General features: G+C 37.2%; 1 long non-coding RNA gene across 2 annotated transcripts in view; it reads left to right on the forward strand.

The window, feature by feature from the left end:
- Positions 1–12,500, forward strand: part of LOC135206497 (uncharacterized) — a 133,249-nt gene that overhangs the window by 31,794 nt on the left and 88,955 nt on the right. The window lies entirely within an intron of this gene.

Here is a 12,500-nt window from a genome sequence, read left to right on the forward strand (position 1 = left end):
TGATTGGCTACACGTAACGAAGGCTAAACCTCTGGCAACAATGACATACAAATTTAAATACAAGCAAAGCAGTACACCTTTATGAACTCTGAAACCTCTCCACTGATAATTGTCATAATGAACAAACCAACAAAATATGTTAATAAATACAAAAACACTTTGATTATTAGTCTAACTCCCAAAATAGGTTTCCAAAGAAATTACAGTCTACTTTATAGGTCACAATCAAAGACAAGATGTAGGGAATAGTTGGTAATTTTCAAAAACATAGTAGGCAAGCTTGATTTGATAACTGCTATATCCAATGTCAAGCAATTTTTATTTATTGGCTATCTACCTATTTAATGAAAAAAAAAAAAAAATAGCTGGTACCGTATATTGGCTTTAAACCTTCACCAATAATTATCGTCAGAATGATGACTTCATGAGGCTCCACCCACTTTCCCCTCGTTATAATTCAGGATAACACTAAAGGCTATCATGGGAATTGTTGGATTAGAAAATTTAACTTCTGGCTATAAAAACTAATTTCTCGAGTAGTTGTAAGAAGTGCTAAATGATCCTCAAGGATCCCAGCAGTTGGCCTAAACGTTTAATTCATGTATATTACTGCTATACTGTTGCGGCACTACTGCTACAGTAGTATTACTACGCTAGCACTGATACCCCACCCACATCTATGTATCGTTCTGCCATTCATAAAGTCTTTGGGTTTCAGAGCCGATGGAGTTTCTGTCTTGTGAATGGGCGGGGCAACATTACGTCAAAAGGTGTTTACCTTGCTTACGTAATGAATGTTTTTCGACCCTTGGCTCGTAATCATTGGCCATGGCGTCGGTTAGATCATTTTTACTCTATAAAAATTAAAACTATCAGGTTTAGGTTATTGATAATGCTGACAAAATTTGTGTGTGGTAGTAAAATATACATATGTCAATTTTCAGCTACATCCGATGCTTTGACAAGGAGCAAAGTCCAAAAAACCGTGTTACAGAGACCCTGAATCTTATAGTAAATCAAACTAACAGAACGTTTGGTGACGGCTGTAGGAAGAGTATTAGATTAAACTTTGCGAGCATGTGTGAAGATTGGTGTGTATTAGTTTAGTTTGATTGCACGAAGAGTTACAGTACCAGATACTAGACACTGGCTACTAGAAAAGAAGCTGGAAGGTAGTAATGGGAAGCCTTACAGTGTATTTATAGACCTTCCGAAATTATTTCATCGAATATCAAGGGAATTGTTTATGAAAGAGGAAAGTGCCAGAAGGGTTGGAATGGTTGGTTGAAATGATATACGAAAGAGCTTGTGGCAAAACAGAAATATTGGCTTACTGTTTGTAGGGGTTATGGATGTACTGAATGCAGGGATTACGAATGGAAATCTATGGCAATAAAAATCTAAGCTAACTGTATACAGATCAGGTGGTTAAAAGAATTGCAAAGACGAGATGAGGGTGGCAGTCTCTCGCAAGGGATAGTAAGACGGAAAATTGGGGTAAATTTGAGGTTATGGTGTCCAGCAACCACGGAAGGGGGGGATATGTTAGTTGTACAAGACAGAGGAGGCCTAGATTCAGATTTCAAATATTTCTGATTCAAGGTGAGAGTGTGTTACGAACCGAGACAGGTCCGCTTCAGGTTCGATATGAAATAAAAAAAAAATCAACACCAACCGTTGAAACTGGGGGTACGAATATAGAAAGAAACACTAACACAACAAAGGCTTATTTACAAGCTTACTAACAAAGATAAATGCAGAATGGTATCTCCTATTTACATAAAAAAATAAAATCTTACACTGCATGAACTGGGGGAACAGTGAGGAAATGAAAGTACTTGCCAACCAGTTTTGCAACTCGAAGCGATGGCTTCACAAAAGGAGAACTCTAATGGTAGATGCCTTCTTGCCTCCGTATTGCAGAAAATAATGTCTACTCTTGATACTTGAAGGACAAGAACTCCCCAAAATCTCTAGCAGAACGTTTCTTCTCTGAAGTCTTGCTCAACGTCCAAATAACTCGGCCGTCCACTCCTGACGACGACTTGACCAGAATTCGACCAAACTTTCTCTCGAGTGACTTTTCCTCTCTGATCCTTCGTCCTTCTCCTCTTATCTCACTCTGATGATATCTGCTGCTGATCTCTCACTGATAATCTGATCTGTGGCTCTTACTGATGATCTCTTACTCTGTAACTAACTGATGATCTGCTCTCTCCTACCTCGTCAGTCGTATTTATACGGCATTCGGGGGGCGGGGCCTACGGCGAATATCACAGACTCCCGAGATTACCGGAATGATTTAGCAGTTTCTCGACGAAGTGTTGCATCAGAAGTCGCGGCGTTTCTCACGACACTTCAGCGCCTGTCAAGTTCCACAAAACTCCTGCCGATTCTAGAACCATCATGAGAACAGGCGCTTCCAACACACGCATGAAAGCATCCTTGCTGCAGAACTTCTCGAAGATGCGATTTCCTTTCTTTTATCTTTCTTTGCTATAAAGCAATTACCATTACATGTCCCCCCAAAAAAGAGAAAAAAATTAAATCAACTGATTTTATTTTTTTCTAAAGAGAAACAAGAATTAAACAGCAGGTGAACAATTCTGCATAAAGCTTTAATACTTCTCCATTCTCTCAACCATTCGTGCCAAAATAGAAAACGCTCATTAGGCTACTCATTCTGGAAAATTCTAGAGAGGCTATTAGCTACCACATTATCCTTTCCTTTTACTTTTTCCATTTTCTGAACTCTGATTAAAACTTTCAAATGCTAAAACACCTCTTGCATTTTCTCAAAACTAATTTCTCTCAGTAACACTGTCACATCGAACACTGGCGGTGGCCAAGGTACGGGGCATTCTTTATAATTCTGAAGCAAGTTTACATTCATTGACTTTGCTCTACTCTTACCCATATTAATTCTATAATGTATATTTCCCCTCTCCTCTAACACTGGAAAATTACCTTCGAACTTATAAGATAAAGAGGAACCTTCTTTCTGGACTAGTACTAAAACTTTATCTCTTACACACAAACTTCTCTTTTTTGCTCTAATATCATGTTTCCGTTTAGTTCCCCCTTGACTTCCTCTCGTGTTTCCGTTCTCCTCCGCTAGTTGCCAAACATCTCTTAAATTGTTTTTATAATACTCTAGATTAGTTGTGCAATCTTCTCTACCCTTACTTACAGACAAAGGTCCAACCATATTGATAAATACATTCTCAAAAGATTGGCCTACTGAAGGAATGTTACACAACGGAACTCTGGGAATTACTTGAATCACTTTCCCGGCAATTTGATATACATGACAGCTTAAAACATACCTCTTCACGTCACTTCTCATTTTAGGCCAAAAGTACGCCCTACTAATAGACCTAAAAAGTATTATTTACTCCTAAATGTCCTTGCTCATCATGTGCTAACTTCAAAACTAGCTCACGAAGCTTCCTTGGAACCACTAATTGTTCGGTGATTTCCCCTTTACTAGCTGACTTCGGACGAACATAACGACACAAAACTTCATCCTTTAAACAAAAAGTTTCCTTACACATATTATCGAGATCATCATCCAGCTCACATTCAAAAATTCGGGTTAGTGTCTCATCCTCTCTCTGCAACTTGACTAGCTCATCCTTATTCAAGAGGTTAGCGCCTAATTCATCACCGTAACTAGTACTAGATACCAGTACATTTAATATGTTACTTTCGACAGCTACACCTTACGTTTGGCTATCACTGTCAATGATAGAGTTAGGTTTCTCAGCCACACTCATGCCAAGATCAACCTCGCCACCTCTATCACACTCGTTCGAATCCACGAACTTACTCACGTTCGAATCCACGAACTTGCTCTCGTTTGAATCCACGAACTTACTCACGTTTGAATCCACGAAGTCACACTCGTTCGAATCCACGAACAAATTAGGACCACTGGAATATCCCTCACAACAGGATTCACATTCTTGGATAAAGCTAAGTCATTACCGACAATAATGTCAAAGCCATCCACGAGCAAACTGTCAACAACTGCAAGTTTCCCTTCTCCTGACACTACCTGACTTTCTAAGTTCAACTTCAAGAAAGGACAAAGAACACAAGTGTTAGGAAATCCACCTAGCATGCCTTTTTCTTCCAAATTGATTTCTGCCCTGTTCGGCACACTCTCTCTCCTAATCAGTGAGACAGCAGCTCCTGTGTCTCGAAGCAAGACCACTTCTCTCAAACACACTCCTCCAAGAGAGGAAACTACGCCTTCTGACAGAAATTCACCAAAAAATTGTCTAGTTTCTCTCATCACATCATTCCTACTTGACGAAAGGTTAACTAGAGACACTGGTTTCTTACCGTCCTTCCTTTCTACTGCACAATTTCTCGCTAAATGCCCTTTCCCATTACATCGGAAACAAGTTAATTCTGAGCCACTAGATGCCATCCTACTCTTACAAACCTTAGACGTATGACCAGGTTTTCCGCATGTATAACAGGAATAGTCACTTTTACTCGCATTGCTATTACTAGGACTGTAACCTTTACTGTTTTGTACTCTACCAGACGAAGGATCATTTTGTTTCTTACTAACACTCAAATTATGAATTAGACTATATTTGTCAGCTAACCTAGTTGCTCCTGTAAAAGATACTTCTCGCCTATCTTCTATATAAAGCTTAATCTCAGGGGATACATTATCTTTGAAGTTTTCTAACAACACTAAGTTCTTCAAACCATCAAAATCCTCAACTTTAGCAGAAGTTAACCAATCAAAAAACAGCCTTTCTAACATCTTACCGTATTCTACATACGTAATATTTTCATCCTTTCTCAAATTTCTAAATTTCTTATGCTACGCCTCCGGTACTAGCCTGTACGTGCTAAGAACAGTTTCTTTCATGTTATCGTAATTATCACATTCCTCCTTAGACATGCAACTATACACAGTTAGCGCCCTACCACTCAAAACTGACCGTAAATATAAAGTCCACATTTCTTTAGGAGAACCAACTCTTTCCATTAACTTCTCAAAACACATGAAATATTTCGTTACATCTTCCTCATCTAACTTTGGTACTAATTTCAGCACTGCACTCATGCCTAACCTATCAGCTCCGTTTGCGTTCTCGCCTGTCTGACTGTTACGAGTACTTTCCCTTAACCGAACAATTTCCAACTCATGCATACGTTCTTTCTCTCTTTCTTCCTGCTGCATTACCAACATTTCTCTCTCTTGCTGCATTTTCATTGCTTCTCTCTCTCTTGCTGCCTTTTCCTTGCTTCTCTCGCTTGCTGCACTTCCCTCTCGGCTGCTCTTTCCTCTCTCTCAGCCGCTCTTTCATCTCTCTCATACTTCTCTCTTTCTTTCTTTTCAACATAATCACGGAGATCATTCCCCTCTAGACCTAGGAGCTTACCCGACTCAATAAACTCTTTCACCATCTCACTAATTCTTGCTCTTTCTATATTCTCCCAGTTTCAATCAGTTATGGTGTCACAATATACTGGCAAAGGTCGCCACAATGTTACGAACCATGAGAGAGGTCCGCTTCAGGTTCAATATTTTGATAAACAAAAATAATTCAACACCAACAGTTGAAACTGGGGGTATGAATATAGAAAGAAACACTAACACAACAAAGGTTTCTTTACAAGCTTACTAACAAAGATAAATGCAGAATGGTATCTCCTATTTACATAAAAAAAAATAAAATCTTACACTGCATGAACTGGGGGAACAGTGAGGTAATGAAAGTACTTGCCGACCAGTTTTGCCAATAGAAGCGATGGCTTCACAAAAGGAGAACTCTAATGGTAGACACCTTCTTGCCTCCGTATTGCAGAAAATAATGTCTACTCTTGATACTTGAAGGACAGGAACTCCCCAAAATCTCTAGCAGAACGTTTCTTCTCTGAAGTCTTGCTCAACGTCGAAATAACTCGGTCGTCCACTCCTGACGACGACTTGACCAGAATTCGACCAAACTTTCTCTCGAGTGACTTTTCCTTTCTGATCCTTCGTCTTTCTCCTCTTATCTCACTCTGATGATCTCTGCTGCTGATCTCTCACTGATAATATGATCTGTGGCTCTTACTGATGATCTCTTACTCTGTAACTAACTGATGATCTGATCTCTCCTACCTCGTCAGTATTTATACGGCATTCTGGGGGCGGGGCCTACGGCGAATGTCACAGACTCCCGAGATTACCGGAATGATTTAGCAGTTTCTCGACGAAATATTGCATCAGAAGTCACGGCGTTTCTCACGACACTTCAGCGCCTGTCAAGTTCCACAAAACTCCTGCCGATTCTAGAACCCTCATGAGAACAGGCGCTTCCAACACACGCGCGAAAGCATCCTCGCTGCAGAACTTCTCGAAGATGCGTTTTCCTTTCCTTTATCTTTCTTTGCTATAAAGCAATTACCATTACAGAGGGAGGGTGTGATTTTCATATGGGAGTATATTAATTGACAAGAGATCTCCCCCTTCTTAAATCTAACTTTTCTAAACAATAGCCCATATTTTATTAAATCGCAATAAGCAATACCATTTGCGAAAATGATTAATACATTCATGAACGAGAATGCCTATATAATCATATGCTATGTATTTCTATGTAAATGAAACTGAAGGTGAATATGGAAATATGCGTTGTCTTAAGACGGATGGAACGTGATGGGAAAATATGATTACGAGGCAGCTGCGGTGATATGGAGTTTTAACGACGAATTGACAATATTTATGCGAGTAAAGAAGATTACAATTAAGAGTTTTGCGCCCTCGTTCCTGGAAAGGAAACTCCTCAAGCCATCGCACTACTGTTGGAAATAAGGCCCCTCTGAATGAAAAACCAGATTTTCGTTTGCATAATCGTCGAAAGCAAATTAGCATCGTAAACATTTCCTCGGATTTCGGAGCAAAAGTATGGCAGTATGTTGAAATAATTAAGGAACTTACTCCTTATTTACCTGTCTGAAAAGTAAAAAAAAAAAAAAAAAAGAGAGGCAAATGCTTTCTCGACATAATAGATCTCATTCAAAGACTACAACGCAACCCTTCGTTTGAAATAGCAATACGAATGAAGGCTCATTCAACAAGAATTAGGTCTCCCTCCTCCACGGTTAGTTGGACGCCCTCTCTCTCTCTCTCTCTCTCTCTCTCTCTCTCTCTCTCTCTCTCTCTCTCTCTCTCACCAAGCTCTAATGAAATGGATTTCAATAGAAGTTTGCTGAAGTTCACAAAGGAACCTCTCTCTCCAACCTCTCTCTCTCTCTCTCTCTCTCTCTCTCTCTCTCTCTCCTCTGTGTGCCAACGGTGAAAAGGAAATTATTAATTGACAGAAGTTGGTTCATAAATTCATCTTGCCTAGGTAGAATCTTCCTAAGAACTTTGATTTTTGAAGGGTGCAAAGAGCTCCCGCTTGAATGCGAAGAAAGGAGAGGCGCGGGTTGATGATGATGATGATGATGTGGATAATAGTGGTGAAGGTGATGAGTGCGATGCCAATAGGGAGCGCCAGGAAATGACGGAAGGGAGAGAAGGGTCTATTCATTATCATCCTATTGGTTCTCAATTCCTCGGTTTTCGTCCGTGTTATATAAAATGAATAAAAGTCGTTGTGAGTTTTTATTGACAAGAATGGCGAGTCTAATTGTTTTGTCTAAGTCATAGTGTGGCCAAATGAAATACTGCCAATGAAAATATCAAGGACTTTTGTATTGATGATAGTAATTACTGGCATGCTATGTATGGCAACTTTTTTTTGACAATGAGTTTGGCTCTGTACTCGCTGTCCTAAGTGTTCGGCCCTATCTGTTATGTATTCCGTTAATATTGTTTTAATATTCTTTTACATCATTATTAAAAAGAATACACACACATATTATATGTTATATATATTATATATATATATATATATATATAGATATATTATTTATTATTCTATATATAATATATATATATATGATCTACAGCGCGAATCAAAAGATGAATTCTTAACACACAGTTTCCAAGTATTGTGGATGATTTCTACAGAAACACATTAAAAATCGAAACTTCATTTATTCATTCACAATTTTTTTCCCTTTTTTTTCTTTTATTTTTTATTTATTTATTTATTTATTTTAGGTAGTTTAATCCACAAAGGCCTATGCGTACCTAATTCCACAGCTCATTCCTCATTCAATATTCCTGTCACTTCCTTTGCTTTCAAAACCAAAGACTTGACATAAACCTCCCTATACTCTGTTTTTTTTTCCATCTGTCCACCCGCCTGTGGTGTTTGCGTATGCTAACACTGTGTCCCGGGTTTTAGATAGTTACGTTATGTGTAAGTTTTAGGTATATAAAAGAATATCTGGGTGTACGTTTGCAACTGAAAAGTGTTTTAATCATTACTGTATGCGAATTACACCGTTAATATTCGAAATAGGATATTATTATAATTATTGAATGTAAGCTGAATGTAACTATCTAAAGCCCGGGACGCAGTGTTACCATACGCAAACATAACAGGCGGGTGGACAGATGGAAAAAAAACGAGTATAGTTATGTTGAGTGATGTCGCGCCTCTTTAATTCTTACATGCACTGTGATATGCAATAATCTTGTATAAACACTCTTGAATAAAGAAAATTCAGAATCTTGGAAACCTTCGATATCAATATCATTTCCTATTTTTTTTAATCTCAGTGAGTGCAGCTAATACAAGGGAAAGTAATGCAGATCGATTTATAATAACGCAGGAAATTTATACACGGCATATACAGAGGGAAGTAATAGAAGAACTAAATGTGTAGATAAAGACAGTGATAAAAATACGATTAAGAAACAATCGGGAATTTAACAGAATATGTGTCGTTGCACTTCTCCTATTAATAAGGACGTAAATTCTAAGTTTATCCTCCTGATGAGACTTCCTCTAACTCCCAAATCTGTTGTGGCCCACCAAACGGTGTCCAAGAGAATTTTGGATTTTCAGACGGGAAATAGCGTTTTATTATAATTATTCTTTGGCCAGTTATGGAGTACATTCCAACGTCTGCATAATATCCAGTGGGAGCAAAACTTATTGATACGATCGTTATAAACTAAGAATATTGAAATAGATTATTTAGCATAACGTCTCTTTGATCGCCTCAAGGTTTATTCGAAGCAGTATATTTGATTTTTATCAGGTAATTCGAACCCTCCCCAGCCCCATTCACAACCCCCTTCCCCCCCAAAAAAAAAAAAAAAACAATCACGCCTTTCTATCGATTTCTGATTAAATTCAAGCCGATAAGTGAATTCTACTCTAACCTGACATGTTATAGTAATGGCGGACAAAAGTCAGGTTATCAAGTTAGGAGGTATTCTGTAGAAGGGTTCGATTCAATATGCACAGTCGAGAATCACTCCCATTATTAAATTTTCAATTACGACCACCAAAATTGAGATGACATCTATTATGGGACGTTTCTATAACAGGATATGAGGCTCTGAAAGGCGCAATCTTCTTTTCCTAACTGACAGCGCCACCTCTCGGCTATCAACGCTCTCTTCGGGGCCTGCTATTTCATATTGCATAGAGAGACAGATAGACAGACAGACAGACAGAGAGGAACGTACTCCTAAAACGTATATTTAAAGACGAGCTGGAGTTTGTCACCACAATGCGGTGCGAACATTCTGAATATGACTGAGGTTAATTATTAAAGCGAAGAATTCGTACCGTACGGGCATTCTTCAAAATTTCAGTTATTGCAACAGTTTGCGCGCGTGTCCTCAGTTCTTTGTAACGCATTGCTGCTTATTCCGTGGATACCTATGAAATCTTTAAGTTCGCGTCATAGCATTTACGTGTTATGTGACATGCAGAAATCGGTTCTTAAGTTCTCTTGATAAATGCTAGCTGACATCTTATTGTATACTTCCTTCTTTTGGGTTAGATAACGTTATTTCTAGTAAATGCTTGTTAGATAATAAAAATAAGTAGAAAGAAAGTAGTACTGTTATTAAAAGAGAAAAACTATTTATTTTTAAGCACAGGCTTTTCTTTCATTCCATTCAATATTTTGTTTATATTGTTTTTATTATATAGGAAGTGCCTGTCATTGGTCGAAAAGAGTCTTATTAAAAACTGCAAAATCAGTTACTGTTCTTTATCTCGTTTACAAAAAACTAGAAAAAACTAGCTATAGACATAGATCATTCTACAGTATACACACCACACCCATGTATATATATATATATATATATATATATATATATATATATATATATATTATGTACATATATGATATATATATATATATATATATATATATATATATATATATATGTGATATTTTAAATGTGGAAGTTGCTAGAACTACTATGAAATTCAGGGCCTCTGTAACACGGTTTTTTGGATTTTGCTCCCTATCAAAGCATCGAATGTAGCTGAAAGTTGACATATGTATATTTTACAACTACACACAAATTTTGTCAGCATTATTATTAACCTAAACCAGATAGTTTTAATTTTTATAGAGTAAAAATGATCCAGCCGACGCCATGGCCAATGATTGCGAGCCAAGAGTCGAAAAACATTCATTACGTAAGCAAGGTAAACATCGTTTTACGAAATGTTGCCCCGCCCATCCACCAGACAGAAACCCATTCACCTTATTCCATCGGCTCTGAAACCCATAGTAGTCAAGAATGGCTAACAGGATTTGGAATTGTCCCCGTGGTTGCAAAACGGCATTTGTCTTACGACTTGCAACTTTATACTCAAGAGAAAGCCCGTGGCCATACTTACTATAGCCTGAATAGTTAATTATTCAGTTTCTAGTTTAAATCCAATGTTTATGGTCTGATTTGTATTTAGCGTAACGTGATTATAATACTTGTAATGTCATTCAGGATTTTGAACATTTCCATTACTATGCTACCAAGAGAGAGAGAAAGAGAGAGATTGTATGTAAACAGTCTTTATATAACTATTTTTGTTAAAATAAGATTTTTATCCAAAGTAAATACAAGCTTATATGTGCTAAAATCTCCAGCAGACCAACGGATCATCCGATATAATTTTTTTCTTCTTCTTTAGTCTGTACGACCATGTTGGATATAAAGACTTTATGAATGGCGGAACGATACATAGATGTGTTTGGGGTATCTGTGCTAGCGTAGTAATGCTACTGTAGCAGTAGTGCCGCAAAATTAGTAATAGCAGCAATATACATGAATTAAACGTTTAGGCCAACTGCTGAGATCCTTGAGGATCATTTAGCACTTCTTACAACTGCTCGAGAAATGAGTTTTTATAGCCAGAAGTTAGATTTTCTAGTACAACAATGTCCATGATAGCCTTCAGTGTTATCCTGAATTACAACGAGGCCAAAGTGGGTGGAGCCTCATGAAGCCATCATTCTGACGATAATTATTGGTGAAGGTTTAAAGCCAAAACACGGTACCGGCTATTTTTTTTTTAGTAGTAAATAGGTAGATAGCCGATAAATAAAAATTGCTTGACATTGGATACAGCAGTGATCAAATCAAGCTTGTCTACTATGTCTTTGAAAATTACCAACTATTCCCTACATCTTGTCAATCTGATTGTAACCTATAAAGTAGATTATAATTTCTTAGGATACTTATTTTGGGAGTTAGACTAATAATCGAAGTGTTTTTGTATTTATTAACATATTTTGTTGGTTTGTTCATTATGACAATTATCAGTGGAGAGGATTCAGAGTTCATAAAGGTGTACTGCTTTGCTTGTATTTAAATTTTTATGTCATTGTTGCCAGAGGTTTAGCCTTCGTTACGTATAGCCAATCATCCATCGAGAAAGAGGGAAGAAATGCTGTCATAAGTTACGTAACGAGTGCGTTCGAAACCTTATCTCTGAGTAAGTTGGCCCGTCTTCAAAAAAAGTTGCTTTTACATTATAAGTACCAAATTTATTCAACCTACGTAATGCAGAATACAGTCAAAATTTATGTGTAGATATAATGTGTATTCTGAATAAGTGTTATATCTATGAAATGCATAGATGAAAAGTTATTGCCAAAAAACCGTGTTACAGAAGCCCTGAATCACCTAGTAGTTTGTTCATGATTTGTATTATGGATAATAATAATAATAATAATAATAATAATAAAATAATAATAATAATAATAATAATAATAATCAAGGGGTTAGATATGATACGTTCTTTTTACACCATTCAACAATGGTTTCTGATGAATAATGAATACATCAATGGTTCATATGACAAAGTAAATTAATCGTATAAGTCAAGCGCCTCTTGATTAATATTTACCACAGATATCAGACAGGAGCTTAGATTTAGGAACCATTTTCAGCACAATGCCTCTTAAGCGTAGTATTCTCTGGCTAAAGTTAATTAATAAATCTTTCGTAAACCTAAACGGCAAAACGGATAACTTCCAGGTAAATATGAAGAGGAAATGGAGCATAATTAGCTGTAAAGTGAATTTTAAATTATTTTAAAAATCTTAAGTTGTGATCGAGG

Source organism: Macrobrachium nipponense, chromosome 31 (assembly GCF_015104395.2).
Source record: "Macrobrachium nipponense isolate FS-2020 chromosome 31, ASM1510439v2, whole genome shotgun sequence".
Taxonomy (NCBI): domain Eukaryota; kingdom Metazoa; phylum Arthropoda; class Malacostraca; order Decapoda; family Palaemonidae; genus Macrobrachium; species Macrobrachium nipponense.